The 12,541-nt window shown below is 41.6% G+C and overlaps 1 protein-coding gene across 8 annotated transcripts in view; it reads right to left on the bottom strand.

Moving 5' to 3' along the window:
• Positions 1–512: 512 nt before the first annotated feature.
• Positions 513–12,541, bottom strand: part of LOC122556778 (F-box/WD repeat-containing protein 11) — a 177,038-nt gene continuing 165,009 nt past the window's right edge. For all 8 annotated transcript variants that reach the window (XM_043703932.1, XM_043703930.1, XM_043703936.1 and 5 more), the window contains one exon: positions 513–2,519. The gene's annotated coding sequence lies outside the window, so the exon portion shown is untranslated. The remainder of the gene's footprint in view (positions 2,520–12,541) is intronic.

Raw genomic sequence — 12,541 nt, forward strand, 5'->3', positions numbered from 1 at the left:
TGCCTGCAGTCCTCGGAGATGTTGCCTTGCTGGTGCTACCATCTTGAAAAGTCCACTGCCACCAATTGCTGGAGGGGCTTTGCTGCCACCAGCCACAAATACAGGGAAGGTGGCCTTGCTGCCATTGCCACCTCCAGCCACCGTGAGGAGCCACATCCACCAATCCCCCTGAGCGCCAGGAGTTGCCATCAATCCAGGCATGGTCCACTATATTTACCACACTGACTAATCCACAGCAAAAGGCTCCAAAGAAAAGAAATTGAAAGAAATAAAAAAAGAATCAAATGGAAAGGCAAAAAAGAAATTAAAACAAGAAAGCATATGGAAGTGGAGGAGTTCCAGACAAGAGACTGCACGCAGTCCTGCTATTCTGCTGCCATGTTGAATCTGCGACAATACCTCAGAAGAGTTGCTTGCTTCTTCCTCAATGACACACACCATTTCTGTGCCCACGTTTGTCACCATGTGAGCCGAGTCTATGGTTTGAGAGAAGATCTGCAATAGGCTTCATATTTTGTAACTGAAGTAATTTATTAAGCACATTCCACGTTAAAAGCTTGAACTGATAAACAATTTTCTGTACATTTATAACAGTCTTTATGAACTGTCAAGACACACATACTTATTTCCACTGGAAAGTAGGCAGGGTTCAGAGGTTGCAAACATAATTACATGATATAATCATCGCATCCCAGCGCTTCCAGAGCATCAGTCGTACGGTCTCATAACAGGGTCCACAGCTGTGAGCAGTAAACATACTCGCAGAGTACAGCCAATGTCAAAACAGCTCCTTAATCCTCAGATCCTCGCATTCCTGCTACATGGTTCTGCAGCTGACAACTGAAAAAATTCCTTTGCAGTGACATACTGGGCACAGGACTTCAAAACAGGTCTTTAAATTAAAGCATTACAAAATATACACCTAAACATAAACAAGACACTATCTCTGTGTGACTGCACACCTTGTGTCTCAACCAGATAAAACACAAGCAGCTGCTCCTCTTTCTCAAAGGGAGAGATAGAGGAAATAAAACAGTACAGAATCTCAGCTTTGGCCATGACAATGTTATATCCTAGTTGCCAGTTTTCGATATACACAAACCATTGAGGCAATACTTACAGGTAACTGCTTGTGCAAAGATAATTACGTTAGTTGAGATGTCTTAAAACAAAGCTTTCACTTTTACAAAATGTGTGCTCCAGTAAATCATAACGTATGTTATTTTGAGGGCAATGGGAAAGAGGAGGAAATATTTTTAAATAATCTGAAGCTCGTCTTGCAGATGGGTTAAAATACAAGGAAGGATATGGAATATATACAAAAAGAAATTTAACAAATACTTGGGCTAAGAACTGCACCTTGGACTACTTGGAAAAGCAGGAGATGGGAAGAGAGAAACAAGAACAACTGGTTATTAAATAATTTTGAATTCAAAATTGACTTTTGAGTCACAAATTAAAATTTCAACAGGCCTATTACACTTTTAAAAAAGGGGAAATCTTTTAAAGAAGCAGAGTGGCAATGTTAATGAACTGGAAATAAAATGCATTTTACTTTAAATCACAGTCATGGCGTTGGTTCAAAAAAGGGACTGGGACAGGGGCACAGCAATCTATGCATAAATACAAGCCTTTCACAGTTAGTGCAATATAGCCCTCCATTAGTTCAAGAACATTTGGGAAAAGGAAACAAAAATCCCATGAGAAGATTCAAATAGGTTACTATACAATCAACACACAATGTTATGTACAACTAGCTACATTCGACACAGCTCGAATTGCATGTAATCTTCATATATAAGCAGCTAACACTATTTACTGTTAGTTTATATATATATTATTATATATATATGTAAAAAAGAAGCCCCCTTTTCAAAAAGCTTACATTTTAGGAATTCATTTGATGCACTGTTTCCTTGTCAAGAACGTGCATCCATTTGTAATCCGAATGAGAGAGACAGAAAGACAACCAATGAGAGGCCTCTTCCGAAATTTTGACAAAACGATGCTTCCTAATACATATCGAAGCTTTGAGAAATTCAGCTCGTTGTCCTACAACAATATGGCACCAAAACAAAGAAACGAACGCCCAACAAATGACTTCTTCATCCCTTTTCCTCAGGGTAAAAGTGCAAAGCGATACTGAATGAGCCAAATCCTTTCCTCTCCAAGATTTGGCAGCATTGCCCATTTAGAAGAATCCATTTCTGAAACACTTAGCTTTGGGAACCAGAGACTGCTCTTCACTGTACAGGGCATTGCAGGTGGCCAGGCTCCTTAAATGCAAGTTCTACTGTAAATGTCATTTCAGAGTTCTCTGAGGAAAGGAAGTACAGGAACAAGGGGGAAAATAGTAAAGAAAGACAGAAGAGGGGAAGGTATGATGTACTATACGGATAGCTTGCTGGCTCTGATCTGTCCACGCCCACAGAAACCAGGTCACCACAACTAAACATGGCTCTTTGAGCATAGTCATCTTCAGGCTCTATGTCGCCAATATCCAGTAGTAATTCCAGCCCCTGTTGAGTAAAACAGAAATGCAGATTGTAAGAATTTGGGTTTGATTAGCCATCTCCTCTCTCAAAGCTTACTTCCCTTCCTCCGCAAAGGATAAAATCAAATTTGATATTCTAACACAACATTGAGCGAATGCAGCACTATCAGAGATGCCGTCACTCAGCTAAGACAAGAAGTTGAGGTCCTGTCACCCTTTCAGGGGAAGTAGGGGTCTCCTGGCAGTATTGTGCAGTCCAGCAAGTGAGTTCTGATGCCCTGTTATATCAATCAGTCAGTGATGTATAGAAGTTATCTGGTTACTTTCACACTGCTGTTTGTTAGAGCTTGCATTGAACAAACTCCTTGTTTTTGCTACACTGCAACAATGACTATTCTTCAGAAAGTAATTTATTGGTTAGTAAACATTTTATAATGCCTTGAAGTTACTCTGCCATTTTACAACATTGCGGCTGCTCAATCTTAACTCTACATTCCCATGATATGCTTTCACCATCCATTTTTTTTTGCCAAGTATCTATCCACCTCTGCCTTCTAAATATTCAAGGACACTGCTGCCAGCACATTTTCATAATGAGTACTGCTCTCCTCCCCTTTTTAGGATCATAAAATCCCCACAATGTGTTAAGAGGCCATTCGGCCCATCAAGTCCGCAGCAACCCTTTGAAGAGCATCCCATTAGCCTACATTTATCCTGGCTAACTAACCTCACATGCACACCCCTGGACACTATGGGCAATTTAGCATGGCCAGCCCACCTAACCTGCACATCTTCAGGCTGTGGGAGGAAACCGAAGCATCTGGCAGAAGCCCCAGCAGACATGGGGAGAATGTGCAAATTCCACACAGCTGGCCAAGACTGGAATCCAATCTGGTTTTTATAATCGTCATCTCCTCAAAAATCCCACCCTTGATCCTACTGACCTCTATCACCAATCTCATCTTCCTTTCCAAAGTTGTCTGGGTGGGATGCTCTTCCCACAGCTCACAGGAAGATCAGAAAGGGAAAAAGGACAAAAACTACAAGAGGAGAGTCTCTGGTTGGGTGTGAGGGGAGATCAGAGAAGAAATAAAGTAAATTGCAGTGTCGGGAACTAGGGCAGAGGTGCCTACAGACAGCTATTAAGTGTAGTACAGAGGAACCTCAATTATCCAGCATTCGATTATCCAAATATTGGATTATCCAGCAAGGTCGCAAGGTGCCGATGCTTGGCTAAACTACGTTATCCGGCAATTGATTAACCGAATGGAATACTGCCCACCCGTGTCCTTCGGATAATCGAGGTTCAAAGTTTGTGAGAAGATTTGTAGCTCGGGTGCTCGTTGTTGTGGTTCTGTTCGCCGAGCTGGGAATTTGTGCTGCAGACGTTTCGTCCCCTGTCTAGGTGACATCCTCAGTGCTTAGGAGCCTCCTGTGAAGCGCTTCTGTGCTCTTTCCTCCGGCATTTATAGTGGTTTGTCTCTGCCGCTTCCGGTTGTCAGTTCCAGCTGTCCGTTGCAGTGGTCGGTATATTGGGTCCAGGTCGATGTGCTTATTGATTGAATCGGTGGATGAGTGCCATGCCTCTAGGAATTCCTTGGCTGTTCTCTGTTTGGCTTGTCCTATAATAGTAGTACAAAATCCCATGCAAGGACTGCACAAAACACTACATAGGACAAACAGGAAGACAGCTAACAATCCGCATCCATGAACACCAACTAGCCACGAAACGACCCGACCAGCTATCCTTAGCAGATGACAAGCAACATGAGTTCGACTGGGACAACACTACTATTATAGGACATGCCAAACAGAGAACAGCCAGGGAATTCCTAGAGGCATGGCATCATCCACAGATTCAATCAATAAGCACATCGACCTGGACCCAATATACTGACCACTGCAACGGACAGCTGGAACTGACAACCAGAAGCGGCAGAGACAAACCACTATAAATGCCGGAGGAAACATCATAGAAGCGCTTCCCAGGAGGCTCCCAAGCACTGAGGATGTCACCTAGACAGGGGACGAAACATCTGCAACACAAATTCCCAGCTCGGCGAACAGAACCACAACAATCGAGGTTCCTCTGCATCGAGATAGAGGTGGTTTCAGCTTTATACAGAATGAAGCTTTGTGCTGATAGTCCTTTCAGACCATCAGCTTCATACTTTTGACTTACATTGTATAATCCAGAATCAATGTCTCATGTTTAAAGTTGGCATCTTTGCTTTCAAAGCCCTCCACAGCCTTGGCCACTGCCAATTCTAATCTCCAGTCAAACAACCCTGTTATCCCAGTGCTCCTAAAATCTGGTCCCCATTATTCTGATTTTAATTGCTTCCTCTTTTACTGATGGAACCACTACCATCCAAGCAACTGGACAGTATTCAATCATACTACTGACTTATGCATTGTAGGTAGTGCTCAGGCTTTATTGCAAAATTCCTTGTTTCTGACCTCATCTTGTAGCCACGGCATTTATATGGCTGAGTTCATCTTCTCCATCCCTACCAAAGGCTGGAAATGGTGGTTTCAGTGATGGTAATTCTATTGAATGTTGAAGGGAAATGGTGATGTTCTTTCTTGTTAGTGGTAGTTACAGCTTGCCCACTCTAGTAGCAAGAAACATGTGTGCCACACATCAGCCCGAGTGTTGCTGGGGTCTTAATGCATCTTGAATATTGTGCAATCAGTAAACTGATCTTATGATGGAGGGAAAGTCATTGATGAAGCAGCTGAAAATGGTTGGACCTCTGGCACTACCCTGGAACTCCTGCAGAAATACCGTGGAGTGAGATGACTAACCTCCGACAGCGACCACCGTCTTATGTGCCAGGTATGACTCCAACCAGCAGACAGTTCACCCCCTTGATTTGCCAAGACATTTTGATGCCATACTCTGTCAAATAGGGCCCTGATGTTAAGGGCTGTCACTCATACCATCCCACCCTCTCCCCACCCCCAGAATTCACACTATGCACCCAGCTGCTTCAAATAGTCACTATTAATGCATGAAGTTCATAAATGAGGCGTTCTCTTTGCAAGAGCCAAGATTTCTTTTTCAGGTCTCCTAATATGTCAGAAATGCCATTTTCCAAAATTCTGGCTTCCTAATTGATAACTTTGATGTTTAGGCCTTTTAACAGTTTCTGACCCAAATGGATGAGTATTAGTCTGACTGGGACCATTGAAACAGGAGCAAATGATACTTGTATGAGAATATCAAACTGCTCTCAAGGTTTTCTTTTTAAAAAAAAAATTCATCTCAGAACTGAGTGAACAAAGAGCCTTTCTGTGAGCTGACAAATGAAACCCTGTGTAGATTTACACCTTCACCATTCTCAAATACAGCTGCCACCAACACTGACATCCCTCATTCACAGCACTGGAAACTGTGCACAATACAAAACCACAAAATGTTACATCCTCTCCTCCAGGTGTATCTCTTTATAAATTCATGGTTTGAGAACTCTCTATTAGTTCAGCTGGCAAGTGTCTGACCTGGTAATGAACTGCAGAGAGTTAAAAAGACCCCCAAGCCCTTTTGCAGGACCACAGCCAGGACAGCAGTGGGGATGTCTCAGCCTGTTTGCTCATACTAGGAACACATGGGAAAAATGTAGAATTCGACCAAGTGTTCAGACATTCAGGAACTCCTGAAAATAGACAAACAGGATACCTCAATATTGTAAAACTTACACACATTCAGAATATCAGCTTCCATTCATAAGCATTAGCCCAACAACAAAGGGTGATAATAATTACATGCCAAAGTTCCAGCACCATACCAACAAATGCCCACTCGAAGCTTCAGTGCCCAATCCATGCTGACACTCCAGTGCAGCACAGAAGGAATGCTGCACAGTCACCAATACAGTCTTTCAGTGGAGATGATGAACAGAGGTTCTGACTGCATCCTCAGGTAAATGAGAAAGATCTGATTAAACTTTGTGGCCTCTTTGGCCAATGCTGTGGAAACAAATGATCCTGTCATTATCTTAATGCTTCTTATGGAAGCTTACAGCTTGCCATATGGTTTCCACACTTCCTACATTATAATAGTGACTACAGTTCCAAAGTACTCCATTTGCTTTAATGCACTTTACGTTTGAAGAAACATTTGATTTTACGTCATGCTTTTCATGATGTCAGGACAACATAAAGCACATTAAAAGCTGTTAAATACTTATAAAGGGCAGTCATTGTTTTAGTGCAAGAAATAAATCAACTAACCTGTAAACATCAAGATCCCCAAGACTGCAGTTATGCTGACAAAGTTATTTTAGTGGATGTTGGCTGAAGGATAAATATCAGGCGGAACACTGGGGAATAACTCCCCCCTTCCTCCCTCTAGCTGTGTCATTGGAATCTCTTCTCTGCACCCGAGAAGCCAAATGGGGTCTTGGTTTATTACCTCTTCCACACACAGCATGTCCTGACAGTGCGGCATACCCTCAGCTCTGTGCTGGAGTGTCATCTTAGATCATGTAGTCAAGTCTGTAAAGGGGATCTTGAGCCCACAATGCTCTGCCTCAGAGGGGAGTGTGCTACCACTAACTCTCACTTAGCAGTAGATGAAAAGACATCAAGATAAAATAAAGATTAAGTGGCTTCTTTGCTACCTTTCACCTACACAGTAGGGATGCCATTTTTTGATCCAGTGATATTGCAAATCATCTAATATTCTGAACAGAGACTTCACTGCTATTTTCTGAAGCAAACCTGTGTAGATTCAGCTTCAGTTAACTGCCCTTGTCTCAAAAACTAAGATAGAGCCAACTGCACTCATTAACATGGCTCCAAGTGCAACTTTTGAGAGAAGAGGGCTTTGCAAAATCATGAAATCAGACAGAAATTATCCCCCCAGTAGAATTAACAAGTCTGTGGTAACACTGCAGACACAGCATGTACTATCTGCACACTGTTAGCAGACAAGCCCAACCCTCTCCTTCCCCACTAATGAATGCAACCGTTAAGTTTATGCCATAATGGCCAGACTGGCATTAGATCAGCTTTGAAGATGATGTGATGGAAAATGGAGTCATTTATTGCTGGCTATGAAATTCTACACTAAAAGATCAAAGTTAAGATGCAAGGTGGGATAAGAACTACATTTCTGTAGGCCTGTGATAAAATAATGCCGTTTACTATTATTTTTATTGGCCATGCTCTATTCTTTGAACTTATTTTTGGCTGGTAATTAATTGGGCAAGAATCCATCCCAACAGTCTGTACTCAAAAGGAAAGAAAATACTGTCCCAGTGTTTCAGCATAGACTTCAAAATAAATTGAAATTGATAAGGGATCAGATGAGTAACGTCTTCATTCCTGAAAATTGAACTACCCACTAAAACACCACAGGAATGGACTGAATCAGTCAGTATTGTGTTCCAAGGGATAATTCGCTGCAAAGAACGATCTTGTTTTAAACAGCACTGTGCTGTTTACTTGAACACAGCAGAAGATGTCATGCGGAGTTCATTTACATCCAGAAACCCACATTAAAAGAAAACACACTCCCTAGCAATGACAGGATGGCATGCCTCAGGTCAATGTGAATGGTAAATCTTCCTTAATCTTTGCACTTGCCACAAGCAGAAGATGGCTCAATTAGAGAACTTGTGTGGCTCAAATCTTTATATGAATGATTCAAAAGTTTCATTTCTCACAGACATATGTTAATTTTGGAAGCGTAGCCAGATGAAGCCCCCCCCTTAAACAAGGCGGCTTACATTGTGAGAGAAACTGTTATACCATCTTTCCAAAAATAGATAGGATGAATTTGAAATTGATTGCCCTGCTTGAAGCTTGGGTTTGGTGTGTCAGGAACATTCACATTTCATAAGTTGTGGTCGTCGGTTTCCAACTTGCCCCACAAGCACCAAACATGAAGCAACAGACAAAAAACCAACTTGCTACTGCAGACAGATGACCTGAAGACCATTAAATATCTCAAGTCATTGGCTTAGATCTTGAACTGAGGCTTATTATAAAGCAAAGGGAGCACATGGAAAACAGTAGTTAAGAAAAGTAATTTTAAAAGTAGTGAGAATGCAGTAGTTGGTTACAATGCAGGGCATCTCTGAAACCTTACAATGGATGGAGGTTCCATAACCAACTGCTGCTATCCAGCTATCTTCTCTGGGTAGCAAAAACTCCAGATGTGAGAAAATTACTGGAGGGTAGTGCCTTATCAGATGGCTTTACAAAAGATGATCTACAAAATTTTGCATTAGGCTTCAGGTTAGATTTCTGCATTGCCAAGCTCACTCCATGATAATGTGATGCGACTGGATCATCAGGCAGCATCTAGGGAACAGGAGAATCGACGTTTCGGGCATAAGCCCTTCTTCAGGAATCAGGAGGATTCAGGAGGAAAACCAGAAGAGAACACAAACAAGGAGAGTGAAACTTTGACCTAAGCAGTGACTCCATGAATGTGAGCTGGAGATGTGCTGCACAAGGCTGTCCCCTGTAACTTGAATGAATTGAAGTAATGTAGCCAACTTGAACTTATCATCTTTGACGAGTCTACTGGAGAATCTGATAACTACCTAGGAGATCCCACTAAACATTCTGGGGCTACAAATTAGAACATAGAGAATTTCTGTCAACCTCTTCCAGTTCCATAACTGGAGATCCTCGCATTTATCCAACATGAGCATTTTAGGCATCCCAGGAAGACTTGGGTTCAGCTGCCTCGGCACTAAGCTCTGATATTGCTACCCTAAACCTCTTCATCCTCAAAAGATAAAACCTAGCTCTTGAACTCACATTTGAGGCAATCTGCCACAATATCTCCTTATGTGGCTCAATATCCAATTTTAATTTGGTAACACTCCCATGAAGCACTCTGGGCAGGTTTACCATGTTTCAGGCGTTACAAAAGTGGAAGTAATCCTGTCACTGCAAAAGACAGACAGCCAACTGAAAACGCAATAGGTGTGCATGACCCTGCCCTCTTAATAGAACATGCAGTCTGCAGGAGTAAATTACTGTAGATGCTGGAATTTGTACTCAAAACATGAGCTTGCTCTCTCTCCATGGATGCTGTCTGACCTGCTGTGATCTTCAGTATTTGTTGTTTTCAGAACATGCAGTCTGCCTGAAATACTGTTGCAAAATATGCTGACATTTGGAATGAAGACCAAGTTGCTTGTGGGTTGAGTCTGTTACCATTAGAAATAGGCTCAGATGCCAGGTTGAAATTGATACTACAACACACTGCACTTGGAGAAACGAGTGAAGTTTGATTTGGTGTAGTTTTGAAGCTCAAGAATGTTTTGCTGCTCATTTTGCCCATGAAATGACAAGTGGGACAAATCTTCAGTGGAAGCAGTAACATTCCCAAACAATGGCAATGATAATGTGGTGCTTCAATGTCTATAATCCACTGCAAACTTGGGAGGACTCATACTGATGACATCAGAGCAAATTAAAATATCAAAGGGAAAGGTCAGATACTGGAGAACAGCTTGTCCTTTTCCCTGATTTGCAGAATGTTGAATCAGCTTTGTCTATTGCCAGTGTGCAGGACATCAAGAATGAATAAAAGTAATTTTTTTCATTAAAAGGCACAATATGTTCTTGTACGGTCCTATGTCTACAGTGTATTGTTTTCATTGGAGGCACCACAAAATAAGAGTGTGATGATTTTGAACACGTACTGTACAAACAACTGCAAATGAGCAAAGCATCTGCAATAAAGATGTATTCTGCACTGAATGGTGTTGAATTGAACATCCACTACAGGCATGCAACCATATTTGCCCTCTATGACAGAGAAAAGCACAACCATATATCAATCTCCAAAACTCATCACAACCAATGGCTCTTCAATTTAGTCAGTGCAGTGTTCAAAACTACAATTTGGAGCATCAAATGAGCTAATGAACTTCATTAAATTCTGATCAATTACATTTCCTGAGGTTCATTGGTTTATTAACCAATTTAGTAGAAAAACAACTTGTAGTTGGAGAGATCAAAAGTCAAGACCCTTTATATCCTGCAAATCAGCCACACCTGTCTTCCCACATCATCTACACACAAGTCAGGAGAGTGATGCAATACTCTCTAAATGTCTGCATGAGTGCAACTCCAAAAACCCACACACTGACACTATCCAGGATAAAGCTTGATTAGCACAACATCCACATTTACTCTCCTGACCTCAGTATCAGCAGCATGCACCATTTATAAGATGCACTGCAGAAAATCTCCAAACATCCTTCAACCGCACCTTCCTAATATATAACCACTTCCTTCCAAAAGGATAAGGGCAGCAGACATGTGAATACCACAACCTGCAAGCTCCCCTCCAAGGCACTCTCTATCCTGTCTTGGAAATATATTGCCATTCTGTCAGTGTCATTAGGTAAAAATCCTGAAATTCCTCCCTAATGGCATTGTGGGTCTACCTACAGCACATGAACTGCAGTGGTTCAACAGGCAGCTCACCACCATTTGCAGGGGTAAGTGGGACAGAGAGTAAATGCTCCCTCATCCAGCAAACTCACATCCTATGAATGAATTTAAAAAAGTGTTTTCCACGTTAAAGCACAGTTTAGGAGTGCCAGAGTAAAAGGTTAAAACAGCCAGGTTATCATATGGGAACAATTTTAATCAGGTTACAGCAATGAAAATGAATTCAACAGTAAAGAATGAAGAATTTGTTCCAGGCCAAAAGCTGTCAAAAATTATATTCCAAACTACATATTACTTTCTTTGACAGCTAAAGGCGAGTAGCAAATGCAGTCAGTAGTGCTGAGCTGTGACTGCTAAAATTGAAGTTTCACTTTCTATGAAAACGTTTTTTGACTGCAACCATAGCCCATATCAGTTTCTGCTGGAATGCAATGCACTGTACATATTACCACCCATATCTTTACCCAGATCTAGACTCATCTGACCAAAGAAAAAGCCATCAGTTCAACTTGCTCCACTGGAAGCATACATTTGACAGCTCATTTAGTAAGAGTGGCCTTGAAGTACAGAGCAAGTTGAAGTATGTTGGATGTTAGTCAAGTGGGGAGCAATCAACCAGATTCCATTCCTCATCATTATCCAGCTAATGCTTCCTGGAAGTATCTGCATGGAAACCAGACTCACCTACCCATTAACTTTCACAGTTTGCGCTCACAAAGAATGGTCAACTTTGACAGGCTCGCCAGGGCTTTTGGATCTGTATGCTAGCACTGATAATAGGAAGACTGACAAGCTTACATGCAAGATGGACAAGGAAACTTAGTGGATATATTATGTGGTCCTATGAAATGTGCTTGGCAAACTCCATGGCAGTTTACATATGAGCAACTACAAAAGTCTTTTGTGGAACAGTTCTAAATTCTATGATTGTAACTTTTGATTTCAAATCTGTTTTTAGTTTTGTCAATCACATAGAGGTACTACATTATAGCCAGGATTTAGGGACATGTTTGTCATCTAAAACAAGAAAGAAATTTTAAAATATCCTTTACACCAAAATTCAGCTTGATTTGTGGAGATAAGTGTTGACTTCTTTAAATGCTCATGTCCAATTAAACTGAAGTTGTTTTGATGTATTAATTTACAGGAGAAAGTGAGGACTGCAGATGCTGGAGATCAGAGCTGAAAATGTGTTGCTGGAAGAGCGCAGCAGGTCAGGCAGCATCCAAGGAACAGGAGAATCGACGTTTCGGGCATAAGAAGGCTTATGCCCGAAACGTCGATTCTCCTGTTCCTTGGATGCTGCCTGACCTGCTGCGCTTTTCCAGCAACACATTTTCAGCTATTAATTTACATCCCTTTACAATGCTGTATATGAACAGGTTTGTGGCAATATCTTGGAAAGTGGCTAGTGCTTTGCATGGAGATGTACTGGATTCAGTTGGCTTTAATAGTTATAGACAATAGGTGCAGGAGTAGGCCATTCAGCCCTTCGAGCCTGCACCGCCATTCAATATAATCATGGCTGATCATTCCTAATCAGTATCCTGTTCCTGCCTTATCTCCATAACCCTTGATTCCACTATCTTTGAGAGGTCTATCCAACTCTTTCTTAAATGA

Source organism: Chiloscyllium plagiosum, chromosome 14 (genome assembly GCF_004010195.1).
Source record: "Chiloscyllium plagiosum isolate BGI_BamShark_2017 chromosome 14, ASM401019v2, whole genome shotgun sequence".
Taxonomy (NCBI): Eukaryota; Metazoa; Chordata; class Chondrichthyes; order Orectolobiformes; family Hemiscylliidae; genus Chiloscyllium; species Chiloscyllium plagiosum.